This window comes from Rattus rattus, chromosome X (assembly GCF_011064425.1).
Source record: "Rattus rattus isolate New Zealand chromosome X, Rrattus_CSIRO_v1, whole genome shotgun sequence".
In the NCBI taxonomy this organism is placed as follows: Eukaryota; Metazoa; Chordata; class Mammalia; order Rodentia; family Muridae; genus Rattus; species Rattus rattus.
The window spans coordinates 114,020,083-114,032,815 of record NC_046172.1 but is presented as its reverse complement, the minus strand read 5'-3'; positions in this window follow the sequence as shown (position 1 = coordinate 114,032,815).

Genomic DNA, 12,733 nt, shown 5'->3' with positions numbered 1-12,733 from the left:
CCCCAGAGTGGGGAGACCCTCACTCAAGTCTTGGGATGATGCGACCCCCCCAAGAATTCACACAAGACCATCCTTGCTGTAATCACATGAGGTTTATCAATAGGAATCAGTGCACTGAGGTCGAGACTCTTATCCCATTCAGGGGCACAGGAGTTCGACCGGAAGTAGGTAAGAGAAGGGGAATTTAAAGGAAGAATCCACAACCCAAGGGGGTAGGGAGGGCGTCATTGGAAAATGTAGAGAATACCAGTGTAAAATCAGAAGGAGGAGCTTCCTGTTTCTCAAGATTATTTAACTTTATGGTCTGCCAATTCCTGGGAGAAGCTTCCTGCTTCTTAAGATTGTTCTCTAAAATTTTAATCTAACTTCATGGTCAGCTAGTTCCTGGGAGAAAGCTGTTGATCTGGCCAATGTAATTACCTATTCTGTAGCCCTAGGAGAGGCTTCCTGGAACATACAATTCTGGGGCCTAACCTGTTTCTTTCTTCTGCTCTAAACTTTGTCTAGGGGGACAACTTTAAAACTTTTACCTTTCAAATGCTGCTGGGTGCAGATGGGGAGCAATGCAGGATTTGAGCATGGACTGCACAGACTTCCTCCCAAGAGGAGGAATGAGGCTGGTGGATGCCTCAAGGCATGTTTTCCTTTATTTTCCTGTTTGCTTTGTTTTTTATATTTTTTTATCCATTTAATTATTTATTTAGTGGGAGCAGAGGTCCAGCCTCCTTAGAAATGGAATTGGTGTAAAATGCAAAATAAAAGCTAAATTCTAGGAGCACAACAGGATTCTGACAGGAGGAAGTAATGGGATACCATGCTTGTATTGACTTTTTTTTTTCATACTGGAAAGGCGGGGAGAGAGATCTTCTGTCTGGATGTCTTAACTCCTGTGTGGCTATAGCGCCATCATGCGGAATATGTTTCAAACATTCCATAACACGCATTCACAGGGACTTCCTAGATCCTTCTTGTAGCCATTTTGAAACAGGGAGGGTCTCAGAATCCGGAATGGGCAAACTTGCCTCTTACATTTTTTTTTCCTTCTGTAGAGAAATGGGAAACACAGGACCTGTCAGAACATTAATGCAGACTCTTGACTGAGAGACTTGGACCAGGAACAGAGCTGACCTGAGGTACTGGAACAAGAAGCAGAGGGGCGGGTTCCCTCTGTGCTCTGCTGGTGAGGTTAACCTGGTAGCTGGTGGCCTAGGGCAATCAGGCACCTCACTTTTCAGGTTCTGATGAGAAAGTACTACAGAAAGTACAGAGCTTCTGTTGGGGCCTGAGGAGAGAAGTCCAGGAAGCTCAACTAGGGACCCAGAGCTGTTCTTCCTGTGTGTAACATTCCGCCACCGCTAAGAATCATGGGAAGGCAAGTCACTGGTGCTGTTAGTTTTGAAACTGCATCCTCATGAGGGCAGTCGAGCTCCACACAAGCCCTTGTGAGTGATTGTCCCCCGCCCTTCCTGTCTGAAAAAACGCCAAGGATTGCTGTCCTGAGTTCTTCAGCCCAACTTTGAGTATTTTCAGCAGCATTTTTTTTTCTTTGTGTTTTGTTCCACATGAAGCCAATCTATGCTCCAATTCTTCCCTAGAACATGGGACTCTTTTCCTTCTGTTACCTAGGGTATTTCCCCTTTCTTTCTTTATGATAGTTCTTTTTTTTTTAACACATTCCAGATACTTAATGGTCTTCTTAAAATTTTACTAGAATTATTTTTTTTTAAGATTTATTTATTCGTTATATATAAGTACACTGTAGCTGTCTTCAGACATACCAGAAGAGGGCATAAGATCTCATTACATATAGTTGAGAGCCACCATGTGTTTGCTGGGATTTGAACTCAGGACCTATGGAAGAGTAGTCAGTGCTCTAACCACTGAGCCAACTCTCCAGGCCCCAGCAATATTTTTGTAAGTTTTTTGTGATAGAGTGATGCCAAGAGATTTAGAAGCAAAGGACTATGTTAAGTCCAAATTTTAGTGAACTAACTAAATGGCCCATGGTGGCGTAGTTCTTTCCATGAGACATCTGTCCTTGTCCCTGGGAATTTCAGAATTTCTATGTCCATACTACCATGCCCAGATGTCAGGAGTAGGTTTCACCTTGTGTTAAGTAACATCACCCAATATCCCTTGGCAGTTCATTAATTATATGCCAAAGACAATGTCCAGACTTCACAGTTTTCTCATTTCTCTGCCTTCATCCACTAAGTTTCCCCTTTGAAGTACAAGTAACTCCAAGTAGATTATAACAAGTCTGAACGAAGAAAGGTTAGTAGAGAATTACATCTGAAAAACAATAAAAATTGCTAGATATCCATGTTCCTCATCCGTTGTCTCTAGATAATGGTTTTGTGTGTGTGTTTATGCTTGATCATGGGAGAGAAGTAGTCAAGGATGGCCTATATGACCATATAAAGTGCTCTAAAGTGCCCTACTGCCATCCTGCAGGCAGAGCTATAATGTAGGGCCACTGTAGCTTCATTCCCATGAGCCTTAGCGATGTGGAAAGAATAACAGATAGGATTCCTTTGGCTTCCACACTTGGGCCCAGTGCCTTTCCTCTCCAGCAGGAGAGATTTGAACACCAACACTACCTTGGAGCTGAACATGAAGAGTACAGAACCAACAGAAGACCAGTAGGGACTGAGACAGTGTGACACAGGAAGTTGTGGGGTGGGGCTCTGTTCTTTGTATCTGGGGCATAACAAGAAGAAACCACAGGAAAGAAAATGCAGGCTCTTGGTGGGGACTTCTGTCTCCTGCTCCTTGTGCCATGTGTGGGTAGGATTTTCTTGGTGAGACACAGCGATTCCCCGTTTAGCCCAAGCTGCCCTGGCACACATTGTGTAGTCCCAGCTCCTCTCAGAGGTCCATGTCTTGATTGCCAAGGGCAAGTGTAAGACTGAATGTATAATCTAGAGTGAAGACAGTAACAGGCATATATAGTTATGTCATGGGAAACAGTGATAGGCCTCCATTGTCGGAAGACTCTGTGCCCCTGTTCCAGTGTGAACTAAAGTATCCCCTAGAGAGAATCAGTGACAGATCCATTTGGAAACCACTCTGATTTCAATGCACATGTTTCTCCAAGTGGGGTTGTGTAAAGCATTCAGTGTTGACAGGTATCTGGATCCTCTATCCGGGGCCACTAGAGTCAGCCTGGCACAGGACACACAAGGCCTTTTGTCTAGAGCCCTTGTCTGGATCACACACAGCATGCTATCCAGGGAAGTCTGTGTGAAGTAGGTAAGGACTAGGTCCCCTGATGGTTTGCTTTTGTTCAGCCCTGAGGTTGCCTCATGTCCTTTTTTTCCCTAGAAGTGATCCCTGAGATCGCTCTCAAGACCAGGAATCCATCAGACTTCAGGGCCAAGCATGGAGGCTGAATGCTGCTGGGTGCAGATGGGGAGCAATGCAGGATTTGAGCATGGACTGCACAGACTTCCTCCCAAGAGAAGAGGAATGAGGCAGGTGGGTGCCTCAAGGCTTGCTTTCCTTTCTCTTCTTGCTCGCTTTGATTTTATATTTCATTTTATCCATTCAATTATTTATTTAGTGGGAGCACAGGTCTATCCTTGTTAGGAATGTCATTGGAATAAAATGCAAAACGGAAGCTAAATTCTGGGAATACAACAGGCCTCTGACAGAAAGAAGGCTGGACCCAGCCAGTTACAGGATACTATATTTGTATTGACTTTTTTTTCGTACTGGAAAGGTGGGGAATAGGGAACTTCAGTCAGGGCATAGTCACTCCTGTGGGGCCACAGTGCCGTCATGTGGAATATGTTTCATATATTCCTGCACAGGGCTCAGGCATACAGGGACTTCCTTGATCCTGCTTTGTCGCCTTTGAAACAGGAAATTTTCGAGTCCCAAATGGCAAAGCTTGTCCGTTATATATATATATTTTTTTCCTTCTGTAGTCAGACTGGAATCATGGGATCTTACAGAGTGTTAATGTAGACTATATGTTGATTGAGAGATTTGTACCACATGCACAGCTGTCCTCAGGAACAGGAAGCAGAGTGGCGGGTTTCACTGGTTCTCAGCTAGTGATCTTAACCTGTTTCCTCGTGGCCTATGGAAGCCAGACACCTCATTCTCCAGGTTCTGAGGAGAAAGCACTACGGAAACTACAGAGTTTTTGTTGGGGCCAGAGGAGAAATCCAGGAAGCTCAAATAGGCACCCAGAGCTGTTCTTGCTGTCTGTAATCTTCTGCCATTGCAAAGAATCATGGGAAATGGTGCTGTTAATTTTTAAACCATGTTCTTATGATGGCAGAGCTGCACACAATGGCTTGTGAGTGATTGTCCCCCTACCCTTCCTGTCTGATAAAAACACCTAGGATGGCTGTCCTGAGTTCTTCAGCCTCTTTCTTCCTTCTTAGTGTCCTCCTTCTCTCTGCCACTAAACCTCCACTCCATTTCCCAGTCTCCCTGTTTTCCTCTCCCTGTGTGTCCACCCAAAGGTACAAATACAATATTACCCTGACAAACCATACATAGTTTAAAAGTATTAGCTCTCATCAACAATCTTCCTTTTATTCCATTTCCAATTAAATACACATATATAACAAGCTGTTAATGGTGCTTGCTTTGGGTAATGTTATTTGCACCAAAGTTTTCATTTGTTCATCCTAGATGTGAATATTGGAAATATAATTCAAGTAACTGAGCTGCAGTGCCACCACTCCCAAGGTTGGAGGATGGTGATAGCATTGAGGCCTAGGACAATCTGGCCAACCTACACAGTAGCATTGGGCTGTAATTGCTTTATATTTTACTCATTCCTAGCATAGCTCTCTATGTCATAAGTGAGCTGTGGATCTGCTGTGTCCCTTCTTGTCGCTTCCAACCCCGACCAGCAGGAAAGGAGCGACACCAAGACGTTCTTCTCAAAGCAGTTTATTCAGGAACCTTTTAGCATGCAAGCAGCAACAAACTCTCTCCAGCCCCCGAGCGTACTCCCTTATAACCTCCCTCAACTGCTCAACCATCCAGTGTGCGTATCCTCTGTTCATAGGTCCAGGTCACATGGCCTGATCTATCGTGATGGTGCGCCTGCACAGCTCTCATGATGGGACGTGGTTTACTTTCAGGTGCTAGTCTTAAGACTCGGTAGCAGTCCCAGGCGCCATCTTGGGATTGCCGCTACACCCGCTCCCCACACCTTCTGTTCCCGAAACCTTAATTCTCTTCCCTGAACTCCTCTACTGTGGGAATCACAGGTTGGTACCTTCAGCACAGATTTAACTATAAAGTTTCATGGTAAGGTTTCAGGACAAGAACATGAGAAGAGCTCCAGAGGTGACTCATTAAGAACATTTCCTGCTCTTCCCAAAGCATCTGAGTTTGTCATGGGTACCCAAGTCAACAGGCTCATCTCTTCCTGGGAACTTTAGCTCCAGGGGTTCTGACACACCCTTTTGTCCTCTGCGGTTAGCATTACACACTTGGTATACATTCAGAGGCACACTTTAAAATAAAACAAAACAAAAAACAATGTAAACACCAAGACAGCAAAACATCTGCTTTTCTACTGTAAAAGTATGTATTATGTCAGTATATACAGTACACATTTATTCTGTAATACAGGTGATTTTTTTCCCCTTCAGTCAACAGGTCCCAATGTAGTAGTCCAGGCTTATCTTGAACTCTTGGCTGTTTGGTACCCCTTGATTAAATGAGTAACAGTGTAAGATAACCACATTTGGTCCAGATGATAAAACCCTTGAGAAAATTTTATATTTTGTTAAGATTTGGCCAATCTTAATGATATTTGTAGTTTAGAATTTTTATTTCATTTCTTTCTTTCTTTTTTTATAGATAGTTTTTTTATTTTTTGCTCTTCAGACTCTTGAATTTGAGGTCATCCCAGGCCTTGGGCCTGTATTCTGACTTTCTTTGTTTTATTACTATAAATAGTTCAGTAAATTGCTACCTTATTGGAACATGTAAGTTGGGGTAACCTAGATATGCATTCTTGAGTCAAGATTACTCATATATGACTTCAGCATATAGTATCTCTAATCCCTTTGGAGGTGAGGGCTGTATTTTTGTGTTAACAGTAAATATGAAGACTCATAAACCTTGTTTGTCACACTTTAGACCTCTACCACAGGTAATGGTAAAATTTAATATACTGTAAAACATTGCTTTATAAAAAGTAGACAGTATTGTTTTGCTTGAAATTTGAGAAATGCTTCTGTATGGATGTATGTCCTTCAGAATGGCTTTATGGGAGAATGGCACTTCAGTTAGGAGTTAATGTTATTTAGAAAATAGGAATTTCATAGGTGAGTGGGCCTGAGGTAACTTACATTAAATAACATACCAAAATCTGCTAAATATTTGCTAGAAAACAGGCTTCAAGCAATTTTGTCTTCCTGGCTTCATCCATGTTACCCCACTGAGGAGATATGATAATACAACAGCATCTTTCTGGACCATCGATTCCCATTGTGGAGTTCAGAGATTTACCTAGGAAAAGGACAGGGGTGCTGATGGATGGAGTTATAGGCATCTGTTAGCCTTGAAGAGGTAATACGGAAACAAAATGGCTGCCTTATGAGCTGCCTCTGAGCCTAAATGGAAGGCAGGCTTAATTTCTGATATTTTTAGAAATGGAAAATGATTTTTTCTTTTTTTCCTTTCAAATAAGATGGGTGGAAGAGGAGGGCACCACGATGGCTCCTCGTAGAGCTCTACTGCCCCCATGAGGACATAGTTTCAACAGACATGTTACCTCCAGTTTCCTTCCCATGACAGCCCTGGCCTTTAGGGTTCTGGAAGAGATTGGGCATTATTTTCTTTCTACAGCCTGGAGAACTGAACCCTAACTGTACATTGGTGTAGAACCTAGGGGGTGACACGAACTATCAGCAGTGAAGCAATTTAATACCATACATGTTTACTGTAGGTGCGAGTGTACCCTTGTAGTATGCTTGCCAAGGTCTGAGAACAATTTGTAAGTGTTAGTTATCTCCTTTAAAAAGGGTGCTGGAGATGGAACAGAGGTCCTCAGGCATGGCGGTTGTCCTCCCACAACCTGAGGACACTGCAGAAATTCATAAGTAAAGAAATGAGTAAAAAAGCACTTGGATTCAGGATTTACTAGACATGTCCTCAGAATTCACATGCTTTCTTTCTACTTTTTATTCACCTAGTGGACAAGTATCACCAAGTAAATCAAGCCTGAATGCACATGGCTCTGAGGGAATTTATCTAGACAAAGGAGAGGTGTTTTCATGAAGAAGGGTGGTGGTTTGCAATCTTTGGTTTGAATTGCAAATGTAAAAGTAAAATGGCTGCCTTGTACAACTAGAATCTGCACAGAAGAAGCGGGCATTTTTCTTGTTCTTTTTTTCAGACTAAACTGGGGGGAGAATAGGATGTAAGGTGGCATTGCTGAACTTACCTAGAGCTCTGCTGCCCCCAAGAGGAATTAGTTTCAACAGGACACCAGCAGTTTCTTTCCTATAAGCCCCTGCTGGAAGGAAGGCTAGCTTTCAAACTGAAGCTCATTGTCTTCCAATGCCCCAAGAAATGCCAGGAAGCGGGTGTAATTCCTCGTGGGACCTGAAGTGGACACAAGTAGTCTGGGATACTGAAACTGTGCTATTCCCAGCTTTGATTTGAAAATGTGGAAATAACTCAAAAACAAATGCAAACTCTACGTCATCAAGATGGCTCCTGCTTGTAATCCCAGTGTTCCGAAGGTAGGAAAGGACTACAGTGAGCACTAGGTAAACATGGGCTAGAGAGAAGACTTTGTATGAAGGAACTCAAGAATGAACTTTTAAAGAGGGAAGTCCTGTGGGTTAGAGGCACCGCACTGTAAGAGGAGGTGTGTGTTTCTATTGCTCTTGCCCGTGCTGGAAGCAGAACTCACTCACCATCGCTGTTCTACAGCCGCACTTACTACACCTGCTGGATCCAGGAAATGCAGCACTGGAAGACCCGCAAGAAAAGCCAATTCCACGTGCCACGGGAGTTTAGAATAGGCCTGATGTGTACCCAACCATCAAAACACAGGGCAAAGAATTAGGCTTCCATCTAGAAGAGTAAATGTATGTGTGGGGATGGGTGGTTGGGGTAGATTCAATGTGAATGCTTTTTTTTTTTTTTTTTTTACAGAAATAGAATTGCTAATTGTAAATGTCACTTGGAATTTGAAGACAAGTAATTGACATTGAATTTCATATAAGACACGGTGCCAAGCTCTATTTACTTTATCATTTCTTAAATGTCTTCTCAAGTAAAATACAGAAGTCCAGATATTCAAAATATATATTAAAATGAATATATGCCCACAGTTTAAGGTAATGACAAAGACTGTATAAAGCTATGTCTTTATAATATCTGTCAATGTTGAAGATTGTTTGAATGTACTTTATGGGCAACATATATAATCTACTTTATAATTTAATAACTAAAAAAGAGATGTTCATGACCCAGAAAATGAACCACACACCTATGGGCACTTGATTTTTGACAAAGGAGCCAAACCATCCAATGGAAAAAAAGATAGCGTTTTCAGCAAATGGTGTTGGTTCAACTGGAGGTCAACATGTAGAAGAATGCAGATCGATCCATGCTTATCACCCTGTACAAAGCTTAAGTCCAAGTGGATCAAGGACCTCCACATAAAACCAGACACACTCAAACTAATAGAAGAAAAACTAGGGAAGCATCTGGAACATATGGGCACTGGAAAAATTTCCTGAACAAAACACCAATGGCTTATGCTCTAAGATCAAGAATCGACAAATGGGATCTCATAAAACTGCAAAGCTTCTGTAAGGCAAAAGCACACTGATGGTTAGGACAAAACGGCAACCAACAGATTGGGAAAAAGATCTTTACCAATCCTACAACAGATAGAGGCCTTATATCTAAAATATACAAAGATCTCAAGAAGTTAGATGCAGGGAGACAAATAACCCTATTAAAATGGGTTCAGAGGTAAACAAAGAATTCACAGCTGAGGAATGCCGAATGGCTGAGAAACACCTAAAGAAATGTTCAACATCTTTAATCATAAGGGAAATGCAAATCAAGACAACCCTGAGATTTCACCTCACACCAGTGAGAATGGCTAAGATCAAAAACTCAGGTGACAGCAGATGCTGGCGAGGATGCTGAGAAAGACGGAACACCCTCCATTGTTGGTGGGATTGCAGACTGGTACAACCATTCAGGAAATCAGAGGGAGGTTCTCAGAAAATTGGACATTGAACTGCCTGAGGATCCAGCTTACCCCTGTTGGGCATATACCCAAAAGATGCCCCAAAACATAAAAAAGACACGCTCCACCATGTTCATCGCAGCCTTATTTATAATAGCCAGAAGCTGGAAAGAACCCAGATGCCCTTCAACAGAGGAATGGATACAGAAAATGGGTACATCTACACAATGGAATATTACTATGGGTATCAAAACAAATTTTATGAAATTCAGAGGCAAATGGTTGAAGGGAAAAATATCATCCTGAGTGAGCTAACCTAATCACAGAAAGACATACATGGTATGCACTCATTGATAAGTGGCTATTAAAATGCTTGAATTACCCTAGATGCGAGAAGAAATGAAACTCAAGACGGATGATCAAAATGTGAAGGCTTCACTCCTTCTTTAAAAGGGGAACAAGAATACCCTTGGCAGGGAAGAGAGAGGCAAAGATTAAAATAGAGACTGATGGAACACCCATTCAGAGCCTGCCCCACATGTGGCCCATGCATATACAGCCATCCAATTAGACAAGATGGATGAAGCAAAGAAGTGCAGAAGATGTAGATCGCTCCTGAGAGACACAGCTAGAATACAGCAAACACAGAGGCGTATGCCAGCAGCAAACCACTGATTTGAGAATAGGAACCCCTGAAGGAATCAGAGAAAGAACTGAAGAGCTTGAAGGGGCTTGAGACCCCATATGTACAACAATGCCAAGCAACCAGAGCTTCCAGGACCAAGCCACTACCAAAAGACTATACATGGACTGACCCTGACCTGACCTCATAGGTAGAAAATGAATATCCCAGTAAGAGCACCATTGGAAGGGAAGCCCTGGGTCCTGCTAAGACTGAACCCCAGTGAACTAGACTGTTGGGGGAGGGCGTGCATGGGGGGAGGGTTGGGAGGAACACCCATAAGGAAGGGGGGGGGAGGGGGATATTTGCTCGAAACCGAAAGGAAAACAATAATCGTAAAATGTATATAAGAAATACCAAGTTAATAAAAAAAAAAAAGATGTTCATAAAAAATCTGAGTGTATGAGAATGATTTGCTGGTGTCTGAAAGTTCTGTGTACACAGCTGGGTGACTGTATTGAGAAGCTTTCAGTTTTAAACATCATTTGTTGAGTCCCCCCCCAATGGATTCTGAAGATACAAACGTACCTTTTTCTATTGGGAGGAATACACTGTGTAGTCCATCTAGGCTGGCCTCTAACTAGCAATTCTACCTCAGTCTGGCATTATAGATATGTAAAGACTTAAGCATTAAACAATAAAAAGCTATGTAGAGACCTCAGTCAAAAACACAAACTTGAGTAGTGAAATGACCTTTGAGATTCCTAGTATATATTAATTTTATATGTATTATGTATGAAATTTGTTTAACTACTTAATGAATAAAATGCCTTAATTTTTTCATGAAAGAAGACTTTATTCGGTCCAGTGAGATGTTATAGGAGCCAAGAGCTCTGGGTTGTTTACAGAGACCTGGTTCAATTTCCGTATTCATATAGGTAACCACCACCTACTGTTATTTTCCAGGGCTCCAGTGCTTTCTTTTTAACCACTGTGAGCAATACATATATACAGACGATGTACATACATACATACAGGGAAAAATACAAAAGTAAAAAAAATGAATACATCTAGTAAAAAAGAGATTTATATATGAGCAAAAAATGCTAAAAGAAGCTGTATTGGTGTGAGTAAAAACTGAAGAACTGGGCTGTGGTAAAGTTACGCTTTTATTCCCAGTGCTTGAAGGTAGAAGCAGGTGGATCTCTGACTTAAGGGCCAGCCTGGCCTATAGAGTGAGTTCTGAGACAGCTGGGGTTAACACACACACAGAAACCTGTCTCAAAGACAAAAAACAAAAAACCAACAAAACATGGATGAATCCAATCTTGGAGGAGTCTGTCTTCGGAGGCTGAGATGAATCAGTCTTTAGCGGAGAGATTGGGGGTTTTCAGGTTTAGAGGACAATTACTTTTAATTTGGGCTAGCTTAGCCTTCTGAAACAGCTTTCATTCCTCGCTCCATTACTCTGATGTGAAGCAACATATCATGATAATATAAAAAGCCTCAGAAGCTGGCTAATTTAGCAGACCACTAGCTTCCACCCATTCAAGAGTGCAGAATGTCAACAGATAGCATCTTGGAGCCAGTAGAACAACTTCCTTATCATGTTACAGCCACCTCCCATCCACTCCAATGTCTTTTAAACTTGCCCTGATTCATGATTTTATTTGTTGTATAAAAAAGTATAAAAATCTTTGGGAAACTGTTTCCATGTTGGAACATGGAATTTGGGGTGATCTAAATCAGTTCTCGGCCATGGTGACTCAAATGGATCCAGAATAAACCATCCTTATTCCTTTGTTGGCTGTGGTTTTTATGTCAGTCTATGAATGTTTTATTTTCACATTCTAGACCTTTGCCATTATTTAAAAAATGTCAAAACGGTTCAGAAAGTAGAACTTGTTAGAGGTAAAATACATTGTAATTGGGGTTTGCTTTTCAGTAAGTCAGCTTCATCCCTGGCACAAAGGTCACAATGGTTGAAGTGAATCTGAATGAGAACCATGCTTTGCTGTTCTCTAATCCTGATGTTTATGAATTTTCTTTTTCTTCCCTAGGTCTGGATCCCTTTGGTTTGTTATCAAGACCACCAGAAAATTTTGCAAATATAGAATCACTTGATAGAAAGCTCCTGGATAAAGATGGGCAGACATCAGAGGCCTTAATCATATGTATTCACATCTTCAAAAAAGATGTGATGACAGATGATAGTGGCACTAGATCTTACTGCTTTTCTTTTTTAACATATTTTGGTGCTAGGATAAGACTCTAGCCCTTCCTAATATATCTACTATTGATATAAAGGAAACAAAAATGTAATTTTTAAAAATTGTTTTAAGGGTCGATATTTAGCCAGTGGTAGAGCGCTTGCCTAGGAAGTGCAAGGCTCCTGGGGTTCTCCCCAAAAAAAAAAACCAAAAAAAAATTGTTTTAATTTTTTTTTTTAAATTACAAAACATTTTTAATGACATAAATCACATGTTTGGTGTTCAGTAGCTAACATCAAACTAAATGGGGAGAAACATGAAGCTAAACCACTAAATTATGGACCAAACAAGGCTGTCTACTCTCTCTCTGTACTTACCAATATAGTGCTCAAAGTCCTAGCCAGAACAATCAGACAACAAATGAGGTCAAATGGGATAAAATTGAAAAAGGAAGAAGTCAAAATATCACTATTTGCAGATGATATGATAGTATATTTATGTGACCACAAAAGTTCCACCAGAGAACTACTTAACCTGATAAACAACTTCCAGCAAAGTGGTTGGGTACAAAATTAACTCAAACAAGTAAGTAGCCTCAAAAAGATAAACAGGCTGAGAAAGAAACAGAAAGGACGCCTTCAAAATACTCATACAATATAAAAAATACCCTGGTGTGGAAGCAATGTAACTGAAACGAAGTAATACCGA